This window comes from Eptatretus burgeri, chromosome 5 (genome assembly GCF_056783735.1).
Source record: "Eptatretus burgeri isolate ZD-2024b chromosome 5, Ebu_testis_v1, whole genome shotgun sequence".
Taxonomy (NCBI): Eukaryota; Metazoa; Chordata; class Myxini; order Myxiniformes; family Myxinidae; genus Eptatretus; species Eptatretus burgeri.
In genome coordinates this window covers 49,630,665-49,645,664 of record NC_140965.1, presented here as the reverse complement: position 1 = coordinate 49,645,664, position 15,000 = coordinate 49,630,665, and the positions used below count along the sequence as shown (strand labels likewise).

Below are 15,000 nucleotides of genomic sequence, written 5' to 3'. Positions count from 1 at the left end.
ATTTCTATCAATGGCAAATCCTCTCTTCTGGACTTGGTGATGACCAACTTCCCTGCTAATATCTCCTCCTTTTCCTCTGCTCCACTTGGTTCATCTGATCATGTGCTTGCAAAGGTCAACATTTCTCACTATTTTCAGAGAGCTGCCTCAGCGATGCTGTCTGGCAGTTCACTCATGCAAACTGGCAGGGACTGCAAGCAGACATTTCACTTCAGGATTTCTTTCCTATAATCAACTGCCCCTGATGTTAACTCAGCCTGGCAATTCTTGCACAGAAACCTGCTCACTCTTGGTCATAGAATCCCATCTCGTCTTCATTTATCATACCCATCCTTCACCCTTCGCCCATGCATTTTGGATCATTGGTATCTCCCACGATGAGGTATCTTGATACTCAGTCTTTGGGCCTCTCACTCTCTCACCGCAGGCAGTTCGGTCAGTGGTGTTTCTGTCTTCTGCTGTCTCCTATCTGCTCTCACCCCCCCCCCCGCTCTGTCTGCGATTTGTCCCCACCATATTTCCACAGGGTACTCAAGTTCCACCAGCAACCCCCTTCTGGTGAAACTACCAAAATCACGAATCGCTGCTCACCTTTACTCTTTCATTCCTCTTTTTCCCTGCCTTTGGAATACACTCCCTCACTCTGTTCACTCCCATTCTTCACTCCAGGCCTTCAAAACAGCTGTTCACCACCACCTCTTGTCGTCCCCCATCCAAATCCTCGATCTTTTCTACCCCCGTTAATCCATCCCGAACCCACCTCCTTCAAATTCCCTGCTTTCCTTCCTGAAAGTCCCTGTATATCCATCTTGTATACTCCATGTTCCCCAACCCATCCTTTTCCCTTCCATAGATCTCCTAATGTCGCTGTTCCCAATGTTTTGTCCTTCCCACTCCCGCCCCTCTTGTCTTATGCCCCCCTTGTCTTATGCCCCCCTTGATGTGTGTTGTGTGTTGGCTCTCATACGAGCCTTCACAAGGTATACAAAAATAATAAAATAAAAAACCAATGTCACCCGCAGGGTAACCCGTATCTTGCCAAAAGGTGACCACGTGTGACTTCTTTAAGGTCACACTGAGGTGAACAGAGCTGCTATCCACCAGGAGCGACTCCTTGAAGAATATCTGCCTACGAGAGATTCCGATGAGAATCATTCTACAGAGTAACCATGAAAAATATGCTTTTGCCTCATAACGTCACCAAATGACGTCATAATGTCTCAAGCTTGACATATCTAGAAAGCACTCATCGAGGTGTTCAATTTGAGGTACTACACGATATTGTTCCTAAAACTTGAAAATTTGACCTTGGGGTCAAATATGTTTGACCTGAGGCGCTAACCATGAAGGTCAAGGCCAATCGCCACCAAAAATTAATCCGCTGAGCGCCAGACCATGGACTATATTCCCATGAAGTTTGAAGACGATCCGATCAAAATTACTCAAAAAATAAGGGTTTCGTCGACTCCCCTGATTTGCGACAAAGTGACCTTGACCTTTGACCTTGACCTTCAAAATTTTGTGCACTGAAAGGGACCTCTATAGGCCTCTGATATGTGAAGTTACAAAAATTTCCAATGATAACTGTGCTCTGCAGAATTTTTTATATGTGATTACAGACAAAAAAAAAACATACAAGCTGACTAACATATCTTGCAAAAACTTTGTTTTGGCAAGATAATAAAAAACTGAATCCTGTGGTGAGACAGTTGCCTCAAAACAATGTGCATTCTCCTCCTGGAAAGCATATCCAACCGAAGGCAATCTCGTATCATTTCACAAAGCCCACAAGTGTGTTCCCAATCACAGGAGAGCCAGAAAACAACATCTGTCTAACCTCGATAATGAACTTTCAAACTTGTCTCTCCTCTTAAAATGTGGTGGTGTCTTGTTACCGCACATGCAAAGCACACGGCTGGGTTAAAAGCAATTGTTTTATTCTGTGTCCGTTGCCAAACGTCAGTCTATAATTGAGGAACTACTTGATTTTAGTTAAATTTTATATTTTGAATGCCGTGGAACATGAATCGGAACACGAACCTGCAGTTCAGTAGTGCTTTGGCCTCTGAATTTGGCTAATTGTATGGGAATCCCATCCTGATTGTGCATGTGTACGATGTAAGCAGTAAGGTAATTCTTTTCATCTGTCTGGCAATCAAACAAAATTGAAAATCATTCCAAACAGCAAGCTCACTCTGAATAGGGATGTCATAAAGGACACATGGACATGAACAACTAATATAACATGTTGATCAAGAGTGAGAATTGCTTTACAATACATGTCCCCAACCGATGTGATATTGGGCACAACACTGAAAAATTGATGCAACACCCTGAAACTCGAACTTATTCTCCAACATATAATAAAGCCATGTACCAAGTTTCAGTTGAATATGGTAAAGACTATGGGAAAGGTCTGTCTGTCCATCCAACGTGTGGTTTTTCAGAGAGCAAATCTATAGTCCCCTCTGGTGAAACTGGTGGGGGACTCGTGAGGTGGTGTAAAAGACGTGCATCAACAGTGGTAAACTTCCAAAAATGTTTTTTTAAATGGCTGTAGAAAAAATAAATTAAAACTTTTTATTTCAAGTGAATTATGTACTTGAACACTAAAGAACACAAATCGCCTTTTTGGCACTTCCAAAAACCTCCAGTTTAACAGTACTTGGACAAATTGTTATGCCATTTGATGCCATCTTGACTAAACAAAGTTTCCGCTCACGTTCTCAGCATTGGGGAATATCTAGATTCAGATAAAATCGTGGCTTGTAGGAAATATAGATTGTGCTTCCCATGTCCTTTTTCTCAACACTGCATGGGGTAGGGTGTTCTATGTACTCTCAAGTTAAGTCTGTCTCTGGTGTATGCTCCCACGCCACCCCTTCCATCGCTTCAAGTGGCAGCACTGCTTTTCTGTTTGTGAGAAGGCCGAATGCCTCAAATTTTGTCTCCAATCCGTCATCTCTATGCTCACAATTCCCATTCACACCCAACTACTGCCGGACTCTGTCTATCTTTTGCACTTGATTTGGTGGAAGAGGTTTGAGGAACCCTCAAGTCTGACTCTGCTACTGGACTGGATGACATCAGTATTGCTCTTGGTCGCTCACGTATTGCCCTAGCTCAACCTCCATCTACTTGGAAGTCAGAAAACATCATTGCGTTATTAAAAAAAGGTTCAACAACCGTTCCCTTTAACTGTAGACCTGTTTGCTTACATTTATGAGCATGGTCATGGGATCAATAACACTGGGCTGCATTTGAAATATTTCTTTCAGAGCTCCAGGTTTTCTCAATGGTTCTTATATGTTTTTTGCATGCTGAATTCAGAAATGTATCTAATTTTGCTCAATCAGGTCAAGTTTTTATGATGCTATCTCAATTTTAAGGAAAAAAAAAATCAAAATTTTTGTTTTTTTAATTAGCATTTTTTAAAATTCAAAATCAGACTTACATTTACAGAAAATGTACAAACTATACATATAATGATACACAAGTACACTTAATGTGGAAGAAAGTGCCTTCTCAATTACTTTCATTTCAATTTCAGAGAAATATAGATAAATCGTTGTTTCTGGCAACACCCAACTTCAGTCGCTGTTTTCCTTCGTCTTTTTAATGTTGAATTTCACATTAACGGTTCTTGTGCGTCATTTGGTTATCTCTACCGAGATGACCTAATAAAGCCGGACCCAAATGTCCATCCGTCTGTACGTCTGTCAATTTTTCTTTCTGATCTTGATGAAACTTAGTATGTGGGTTGAGGTCGATGAGTGTTGCACAACGATATAAATTTTGTCCGGGTTCAAGGTCAGGGTCAAGGTCACGAGGTCACGTAAGTTATAAAAATAGCCATTTTCAAAACCTATCTCGTCTGCCATTTTACAAGATATTCGGCAACTGTTTATTGCTTATGATAGTAAAAAATATTATCTTGCATCTAACCGGACAGATTTGAATTTTCGTCCCGTTTAGCCGCCACGTAACCTGGAAGATGGTCAAAAACACCTTCCTGTACAAAGAAAACTTTTTACTTCCGATCTTGATGAAATTTGGTATGTGGGTAGAGGTTGATGAGTGATACCCAACGACATATTTTTTTCCCGGGTTCGAGGTCAGGGTCAAGGTCACGAGGTCACGGAAGTTGTGAAAGTCGCCATTTTCAAAATCTATCGAGTGTCATTTTAGGAGATATCTGGCAACGGTTCATCGATTATGATGGTAAAAAACATTATGGAGATGACCGTTACCCCCACACGGGGGGTAATTTTTTATATATATATATATATAGTTTGTACATTTTCTGTCAATGCAAGTCTGATTTTGAATATAAAAAATGCTAATTAAAAAACAAATTTTGATTATTTTTTTCCTTAAAATTGAGATAGCATAAAAACTTGACCTGATTGAGCGAAATGAGATGCATTTCTAAATTCAGCATGCAAAAAGCATGTTGAGAAAACCTAGACCTCTGAAATGACGCAGACCAGTGTAATCACTGTTGATATGAAATGCTTACTTTTATCGAACAACCTCATCGCATATCACCAGTTTGATTTCAGACCAGATCACTTCACCTTGGACATGATCTATCTACCCACCCAAAAATGGATGTAGACCCTAAATATCAGACATGAGATCATTAGTACAGCGGATAAGCACAATAATTGTGCGTTTTATGAGAAAATCATTAATTTTCTGACATAGTTAGTGAATATCATAAGGTTTATTTTCAGATGTGGAGGGAAGTCAGATTTGACCTCTGAGGACCGTGAGAGGTCAACTCCAAGATGGCCACCAGTCCACGGGGTCTAATGTTCAAACGCCTTTAATTTTGGAACTAAACAGTGTAAAAAAAACATTTAAGGTGTCATTTCCAACTAAGTTTGGAATGGCCATTCGTTTGGTGATACTTTTGAGATCACCAGGAGCCAAGGAAATTCATTTCAATCAAGGTCAAGGTCAAATTACGTTAAAAACTTTTGGACATTCTTTTGGTAAAGACAATGGATTGGACCTATGCAATATAGCGAAACTTCGCTTCCATTTTGACACTATAGGGATAATAATACAAAAAAATTAACAATAGTCCCATGCTGCTAGTCTATTTAATACTTTATTAATAGCAATGATTATTATGGTAATGGTAGTGATCAAAATCTAACAGCCTCTAGAACAGAAGCACAGTGCAGTGCACTTGAGGGCAGCTTTGGCACATTTGCACCGTCCAGTGCATCCTTTCTCACAGCGACAGCGGATCAATTCATGGCACGATTTTGATGCTTCGGGGAGAGTGGTCCAAAGCAGCTGCCACCCAGTTGTTTCCTTTGTCCAGCCCCAGTCAGATGGCTCTGGCATCTCTGGATCCAGGATCATTGCCTGGTTCCAACAGTTGGCCTGGTAGCAAGTGCGCTTGATGTGCTGTTTGAGTGCTGCCTGGGTTGGAGGAATGTTCTCTAGAGTTCTGGACTTCTGTGTGAAGAGCTGTTTCCTGGCATGATTCACTTCCGTGCTCTCACTGGTTCGGTCATACATTAGCACCACAAATCGCTCCAGCAGTAACATTGATCCTTCACTGACCTCACTTGGCATGCATAGGAGTTCATTGAAAGCATCATTCACCTCTGGGAAAGACTTCCAAGTTTCCCAGGCAGTCTTCTTTCCTCTGCCAGCGAATGCAGATCCAGTGTCACACCCGGTGAAAGTGTGAAGGACTGGGAGAGTCAGACACTGTGTTGGATTCATTGTGGCAACCATTTCGTGAACAGCTGTGTAACGAAAGCTTGACCCGACACCAAAGGCAACCCACAGCTCATTAGGAGCTGTCTTGCTGAATGAAGCTACAGCCAGTACTACCACATCAGTATCAACGGTACGTATGGTCACCTTCTTACACCCCTTTTGCACAGCATCTGCCACATGCAGAAGTAGACGAGTGTCGGCCTCCTGCGAACATGGGGCAAGGCAGGCCAAGTTTGACTCAGCCGGAGAGCAAAGGACTCCACTTCCATCTGTTGCATACAGTTCCTTGCCCTCTGCTCGAGGAAGATGAACAACTACATGTGACAGGAAAGCAAACAATTCGGTTTTGTTATCATCCCATCGAAGGAAGTCCTTCCAGTTCTTTGGCATCACAGTAGGAGCCACTATTTTCCTGGTGCCCTTTCCCCTCTTCTGTCTTGTTGAGGCTTTGTGGCTGGCGGGTAGGTAGACATCCCAGACAAGGTCGATGCGGCTGCTTTTCTCAAGTTGAGCAGAGATGTATGGTGCAAACACTCTTTCTCCATACTCTTGAAATGTTCTTGATGTTCCTGGATTTAGCATTTGAACCACAGCTGCACCATCAAGAATTGTTGCATCAGCCATAGGCACACTATTCTTTTCGAGCAGACCTCATTCCAGGCAGCGAAGTAGATCTGATTTAACCCCAATCCAAATTTTCCCTCCAGTTGACAGAGCTGGCGGGGCCGCCTGGTTTTCATGGGAGAAGAAATTGTCCATGTCTCCATCTCGTGTTTGACAGGAGATTTACATCCTCAAAAAGAGACCACAGTCACTCTTCAGTGCTGCGAGCTGTGCCTTCTGTTTTGACTTAATCTTGACCGGTGGCCTACTGAACAGTGGCAACTTGTTCTTTGGAAGTGTTTGTGTGATAGGTGTTGTGCACTGTTCCAGCCTTTCTCTCACAAACTTTGTGTACTTCTCCTCACCAAGAGTATCGATCCTTCTCACAGTTTCAGCCACTTGGGTGTCCACGATGTCCCTTGTGTCAATGACTAGTAGGTCTTGACTGTGTTCTTGAAATGGATTCCCCATCTCTTCCAGCACTGTCACAAGTGCCTTAACCCCCTTCAGGAATGCTGCTTGCACTCCAGGTTGCTGATCATGGTGATGGTGTCCAGTGTCACCAGTACCATGCTGTTGCTTTGTGGCCTGTTGCTCAAACTCTGTCACGATCCTTGCAATTTCTGGCCCTGCTACCATCCAGCGTCTGAGTGCTCCGGGATTGCCAGTCAGTCCAATAGCCCCACCAGAACCTTTGACCATTGCATTGTTCTGCTCATGGCACTGGTCAAGTGCCATGGCAGAGAACTTGTTGCTAGTTTTGCGCACCACAAAATTCCCAGATTTTAATTCTGATAGGACATCTTGGTGTTTTTCAGAGAGAGTTGTCATGTCACAGATGTGTACGGGAAGCCATCTGGAGTAGTGCGTGTGATCTAGGGCGAACATCCATGGCATGATCTGAGTCAGGGATTCCACGTACAGCTGGAAGTTACCTTCACAAAGAGACCTGATGTACCGCAGCAAGAGAAGCTCCAATGACAAGGTCTTTAGCCAGTAGTCAAAGTGGACACTGGCCTTTGTTCGCTGTATGCACCACTCCTCAAAAGGTGGACTATCAGGTTGCATGGCATCAGTATCATTGGATGTGCAGTCTTCACGGTAAGCTTGTTGAGTGTATAAAGGCTTGCAGCTGTGACCTGGTGTGCATGGCGGGTCTTGGTGACATGGCTGGCATGTATGAAGGAATTTGCTGTTCCGGAACTTGCGATGTCAGCCTGTACCAGGGCGTTCGTCCAGCTACTGTCTTCCAGTCAGTCTCCCAGGAACTTCAACGTAGCCATCTCGACGTGTAGACCACCGAATATGATCACAAAATGATTCTCCCCGTGAGTGGCTGGCCAGACCCACTGGATTTCCTTAGCAAGAGCATACAGTGGTTGGTCAGCAGCAAGGACAGGAACCTGACCAGGGTTCACGTTCTGAACTGCTTCTTTGACGATGTCCATGGAGTGCCGTATAATTGCCACTGAGTGTGTGTTGTCAAGAAACAGAGGCAATAGTGCGTTGATTGCTGCAGGTGGGATGTCAGCGTGGTACGCAGACCACAATATCCTGCCATCCATGGTAGATTTTTCAACAGCTGTCTTGACTTTGCTGAGCCATGCATACTCATCTTCTGTGGCAGCTGCAGCAGCCAGTAGGTTGGAAGGTCTCGCGTGACCTTGTACAGCCGGCGCACTAAAGTCCTTTGTCTTGAGGGCAGTAGGTGGCACAATTGTGTAGGCTGATGGCAGAGGTGTCACTGACCTGGTGGAAGAGCCACACTGACTAATCACGAGTACACCACGATCAGTTCCGTCATTTGTGTGTGACGGATTCTGCATAAGCGAGATTCCGGTGCCGTGGAAGGAATCTTTGGGTGTTGCAGAACTTGGATTGTGGTCGATGTTGTCCACAGCCCATGTTGTGAACAGTCCGTGACGCAAGTTTGGTGGACACACTACATCTTCCACTCTAAAGCGCTGGCAGACACCATTGGCAATGACTTATTTGAGTTGCAACAGCCTGTCATAGGAAACAACACAATCCCAGATTGAACAGTGTGTCAACATTCTAACAGAGAGTTAGTTAATGTCAACAGAGTGAACAGTGTGTCAAAGCATTCTACTTCGTGGACCTGCATGGATCTTGAGGGACAGATAGAGTGGGAGTGGAGTTTCTCGGCTGCGGCTATGACGTTCTGAACTTGGTGAATCCACGTTCCGTGCATGCTTTACGCTGTTGAACACCATTAATTGGGAGATTGCTCGGGCAGGTTTTGTGGTGGTTGTGTGTACCAGCTGAGTCTGATGCTCGATGTTTGCCCCATCGAGTATCATGTTGACTCGAGCCAAGAGGGCTGGTGGCACAGCCTACTGCTGGCAATTTGCCTGGAATGACCCATCAAAGGAGAAACTTGAGTCAAAGATCTCTTTGCGCACCACCTGTGCTGCTCGCATTAAGTGCATGGCATCACTGTCATGATGACAGGCCATCATGAGGGCTGGTCCAATGTCCTTCTCAAAACTCAGAATTGTGTCTCTTCCCTGTGAATGTGCCCTCAGATCAGGAAGTGCATGAAGCAGTCGGTTTTTCAGTCTGGTGGTGTGAATCCATTTTGCTCCAGTCAGACCAAGCTGCTCTGGTCTGACCTTGTACAGCTGAGCGATGTCTGTCAGTCTGAACACAGGAGCACTGCCTTCATCAATGTTCATGTCTTCCAAGTATGCCACTTGCTCAGCAAAGGCTATGCCATGCAGGCAAGAATAATCTCCACCATTGCCTTTGGGTGCAGCCTGCCTGGCTCTGTTGTACAGTGAACGCAAACAGTGGTGATGGTACCTGGCCTCAATGGCCATCGTGTCCCCTGCTGCAAGCTTGGCCAAAAGAACATTGTCCTCAAGTTCAAGGGCATACTTCCGCACATTTGTGTCGATGTTGTAGGTTGATCTACAGAACCAGCAGGCTCATTGCAGAAGAATCAAGTAGGCTCTGTGGACTGTGGATGGCTGTGAGCAGATCGAGTGTGCACAGAAGAGGTACTTCGTTGTCCTGTAGTCAATTCTCCCCGACTTTGCTTGTCAAACGTCTTTTTGTTGAATTTTAGTGCCACTGGCATTTCTTGTGCCACTCAGCCACGTGTGCCTTCAGAGTGGATTCTATGCCATTTCGATCATCCAATCGCTCCAGGTGGAGGTCCATTGGCATGTGCTGAAGGGTGTGGAACTGGAGAAGGTCTGCCAGGGATGCATAGCCGCTATCAATGGGCTGTTTCGTTGATCTGAGAGGACACTGCAAAGATTCATGTGTTACTACTTGGCAGAGGACACAAATGTCTCAGTTAGTGCTGGGGGTGGCTTGGATTTAGAAGGTTGGGTAGGGTCCATCACGAAGTGACGCTTCGGCATGGTTGCGACGAAATCACCACGGCAGGAGAGAAGATTCTGAAAGACAAAAACACAATGAAAGCACCAACTACCATACCACATTTTACATCTCGGCTATCTTCTTAGATACATGTCAATATCCAGGATTTCTTTATTGGTAAGGGTCAACAAAACATAGAACTCAACAGATAATGCATCTATACCCAGCGAGTCTAAGCATGGATATACACAATACATAACTGCGCCACATCTGCCTCAAGCACACCCTCTGAGGGGCTAAATAACTAAATTTGCCACAATGACACCACTCGGTATTCATTTGCAAATTTCAACTGATTGCTTATTTTTTGATAAATTTTTACCTTGACCTTGACCTAAATTCATTTCCTTGAATTTTGACATTCTCAAAGGTATCACCAAATGAATGGGCATCCCCAATTTAGTTGGAAATGACACCGTAAATGTTTTTCTGCGCAGTCGGGTTCCAAAATTAAGGACGTTTGAACATTAGACCCGGGTGACTAGCGGCCATCTTGGATTTGACCTCTCACTGTCCCCTCAGAGGTCAAATCTGACCCCTCCACATCTGAAAATAAACATTATGGTATGACCTAACTCTGCTAGAAATTTCATGCTTTCTCATAAAATGCACAATTTGTTAAAATATGAGAGCTTATCCACTGTACTACATGGCCTTATCTCTGGACATACACTACATGGCCAAAAGTATGCAGACACCCCTTCTAATTAGTGAATTTGGCTATTTCAACCATACCCATTGCTGACAGGTGTATAATATCAAGCACACAGCCAAGCAATCTCCAGAGACAAACATTGGCAGCCGAATGGGCCGTACTGAAGAGCTCGGTGACTTTCAACGTGGCACCGTCATAGCATGCCACCTTTCCAACAAGTCAGTTCATCAAATTTCTGCCCTCCTCGAGCTGCCCTGGTCAACTGTAAGTACTATTGTGAAGTGGATACGTCTCGGAGCAACAACAGCTCAGCCGCGAAGGGGTAGGCCACACAACGGGACCGTCGAGTGCTGAAGCACCTCGTGCGGAAAATATCATCTGTCGTCGGTTGCAACACTCACTACCGAGTTCCAAACTGACTCTGGAAACAACGTCAGCATGAACACTGTTTGTCGCAAGCTTCATAAAATGGGTTTCCATGGTCGAGCAGCCGCACACAAGCTTAATATCACCATGTGCAATGCCAAGAGTTGGTTGGAGTGGTGTAAAGTTCACCGCTATTGGATTCTGGAGCAGTGGAAATGTGTTCTCCTCAGAGATGAAGGATGCTTCACCATCTGGCAGTCTAATGGACGAATATGGGTTTGTCGGTTGCCAGGAGAACGCTACCTGCCCAAATGCATCGTGCCAACTGTAAAGTTTGGTGGAGGAGGAATAATGGTTAGGGCTGTTTTTCATGGTTAGGGCTCGGCTCTGTAGTTCCAGTGAAGGGAAGTCTTAACGCTACAGTGTACAATGATATTTTAGACGAACCTGTGCTTCCAACTTTGTGGCAGCAGTTTGGGCAATTTGTGGCAACAACAGCCAACATAAAAACTTTTAACAGAAATCGTCACAGAAACAATGTACCACCACGTAAAGTGGAGTCTTCGAGGCAGAATAGAAGGGATGCACAAGAATCTGCCACAAAACAATAGACCATGTACTGCTAAACAAGGCCATATTCAAACTGCAATACCAGAAGAATCAAATAGTCCACAGCCTAGATAGACTATTAAAAAAAGCTTTTGATGGTGTCCCACATTCACGCATGATAAAATGCATGCAAATATACAAAATCAATCCCCAAATTATCAAACTGATTGAGAAAGCAATGGAGCTCTCTAATACCACATTGATATTACAGCATTCAGAAGAATGAAGAACATTACAGAAGAAAATATTGAAATACCAGATGTGAAGATATGGTGTGGGATATTCCAGGGTGCCTCCGAGCATCAATGGAATTTGGATTAGAGAAGTGTGCCAAGTGCACATTTGTACAAGTCAACCTACAAAAAAGAACATAAAAATTTACCTTGAAACAACAATACAGCAGTTAGAAAATGAAGCATAATACAAATACCTTGAAGGAGAAGAGGGCCACCAAATATGTCACAAACAAATGTGCAAAACATTCCCAAAGAATACCTATATCGAATGAGTCTGATCTTGAAAACGTACCTCCACAAAAAACAAAATCAAAGCTACAAACCAACTCGCAGTACCAGCATTCCATTCGAGCTTTGGAATAGTAAACTGACCCCAATAAAAAAATCAATGTTAGACACCAAAACAAGAAAACTCCTGACCATCCACAAAATGTTCTGGGGAAAAAAACAACAAAAAACAGTACAGCCCGAGAATGTACTTACTGAGACTAGAGGGATGGAGCGGCCTTATGGAACTCAACCAGGTGCACAGAGTGATACGTGTTCGACTGGCAGATTATGTGAAATTCCCAACAGACTATCAGATTCAATTTGTAAACAAACATGAAAAAGTATCCCAAACTCACCTTGCAAAGAATTTCCAAAAACAGGTGCGAATAGAAGATGCTGCACAGGAAAATGAAATGGTAACAAATACAGCCTCAACAATTAACAAAAAGACAAAATAAATATACAAAAATAAATAAGAAATGTACACCAACAACTGGGTGAATGACAAAAGAGCAGGAAAGTAAAAAATAATTTGACTGAGGGGATAGACAAAGAAGGCTCATTGGAATGGCTAAGAAGCGGTCAGCTCAATTGGGACAGAGAACAAATAACAATTAATGCTCAATATCAAGGATTATTTGAGGATTTTGATGGTGTCCCAAATTCTTGGATGATAAAGTGCATGCAAACTTCAAGATAAATTGCCAAATAATCAATCTGATTGAGAAAGCTATGGATCTATGGAATACCACACTCTTCCTCTGTATGCAGCACAAGACTGGTTCGCATCCTTGGTTGACGGCGTGACTATACCGCTGATGAAATGCCCCTTTTACCAATACACTGGTACTCATTATGCTGACTTTGGAAGGATGACAGGCTGAGTCAACCCCACCTGGTGTTAATTAAACGGAAGAACAGGGGCTCAAACTCAGGACCCCAACATCCCACGCCAGCCACCCTACCCCCCAACCCAACACCAAACTTTGAATACCACACTAATCCTGCAGCACTCAGAAAGAAAGATCGAAATACAAGGAGTGAAGATATGACTGGGCATCTTTCAGGGAGACAGCTCCCCCCCCCCTCACTGGCTCTTCAACCTCCAAGTAATCTCATTAATGAGCAAGGACACAGACATACCCGAATAACTAATAAAAGAATGTCCAAAGAAACAAGAAAGGTGACACATCTACTTCAAATGGATGATTTAAAACTCTGCATCAGACGAAGAAAAATTGGCATAACAATTGAAATTGGTGAAACGGTACTCTGACGAAATCCAAATGGAATTTGGCCGAGATAAAAATGGAAGGCCAAGAAGGAACCCGAAGAAGTAAAGGGCAAATATGGAGTCATCAGGTGGAACCTGGATAGGATTCGGGTTTCAGCCGCTACTCCACAACCCTCAAACCCATCCAGGTGCAGCCAATTGAGCCTTGCAGAAAAATTTCTGCAAGAATTCACTTCTCCTTTGAGAGATGGATAATGAAAGAGAGGAATGGAGAGTAAAATAGATGAAAGAGAAGAAAAAGCAAGAATTCGAATGAATAAAGAGAGTTGTAAAAATAATTTAATAAAGAAAATTCGAAAGGAATGTGAAAGGAACAAAGAAAGGAACAATAATTCAGACATTTCAGCAGTTGCTCCCAGGCTCAAACGCCGCAACATGTACAAGCTACCAGAGGTCCGTCAGTGGGGAAGCACAGTCCACACAGCATCAAGTTATGGTACAAACTTGATCAAGTGGAAGACCAAGAAGGAACCTGAAGAAATAAAGAGCAAAGATGGAGTCATGAGGAAGAACCTGTGTGCCAAGTGCACATTCGTGCAAGGTTGACCAACAAAAATGGACAACGTAAAAATCGACCTCGGTATAACAATATAGGAGCTAGATAACGAAGCAAATTGCAAATTCCTTGGAGTAGACGAGTGCCACTAAATAACCACTAAAAATTCGCAAAACATTTACCAAAGAATACCTGCATATAACGAGGCTGAATCTGAAAATATACCTCCCAAGGAACAAAATCAAAGCCATCAAATAATTTGCAGTACCAGTGTTCCAATACAGCTATCTAATAGTAAACTAGCCACAAGCGAAATTTTGAAAACTAGATATCAGAATGAGGAAACTCCTCACTATCCACAATTGTTCTACAAAAATAAATGTATCCCGAGAATGTACCTGCTGAGGAAAGGAGGTGGTGACGACCTGATGGAACTCGATCGAGTGCACAGAGTGACGACTAGAATTAGCAGAGTACATGAAAAGTTCAATGGACGACCGAATACAATTTGTACACGAGCTAGAAAAGATATCTCTCACTCACCTTGAAAAAAACTTCCAAAAACAGATGCAAGTAGAACATGTCATGCACCAAACTAAAATGGCAAACAATACAGCTCCAACGATTGCAAAAAAAGACAAAAGAAAAATACAAGACGAAATACCAATACAAATAGTGACAACTGGGAGAAAGACAAAAGAACAGGGAATTTTTTTTTTTTGAAAGAGTTGGACAGATTGGGCATGGACAAAGAAGGATCACTGGAATGGCTAAGAGTCAGCTCAATTGAGACTGAGAATGAATCGTAATCAAGACCAAGGACATTACACAAATGGCTTTTTTTTAAATGGCAGGGCTGAGCCAATCAGACAAGTGTATATTTTGCAAGGTTGAAACAAAGCACGAGCCACCACCTATCGGGATGCAAAAGAACTCTCATCAGAACAGGTGGACACACAAAGGCACAACAAGGTATGTATGTAGAGTAATCCACAGGCACATCTGCAGAAATTTCAATACCCCAGTTCCAACAAAAAACGTGGAAACACAAAAACCAAAAGCATTCGTTGAAAACAAGGACATGATGTTCACATACGACCTGATGATCCTATCCAGCGTCAACATAGAAACCAAAGTACTGTGACCGGACGAGTATTCAGATACAAAAATGAAAACGAGGCATTGTTCATTGAGGTTTCAGTACCTGGTGATTTTGTTCTAATAATGCAGAAATCAAGACAATGACCAATTATCAAGATTGAAGTGAAAATATCCTGGAAACTGAAGCATGCCAAATTTGTACCAGTGATAATTTGAGAAA

General features: G+C 43.2%; 1 protein-coding gene and 1 pseudogene across 2 annotated transcripts in view; one reads left to right on the top strand and one right to left on the bottom strand.

Moving 5' to 3' along the window:
- CNOT4 (CCR4-NOT transcription complex subunit 4) overlaps window positions 1-15,000 on the top strand; it is a 77,324-nt gene that overhangs the window by 42,030 nt on the left and 20,294 nt on the right. The gene's annotated exons all lie outside the window — the stretch shown is intronic.
- The window catches only part of LOC147026403 (uncharacterized), an 11,926-nt pseudogene continuing 3,454 nt past the window's right edge, over window positions 6,529-15,000 (bottom strand).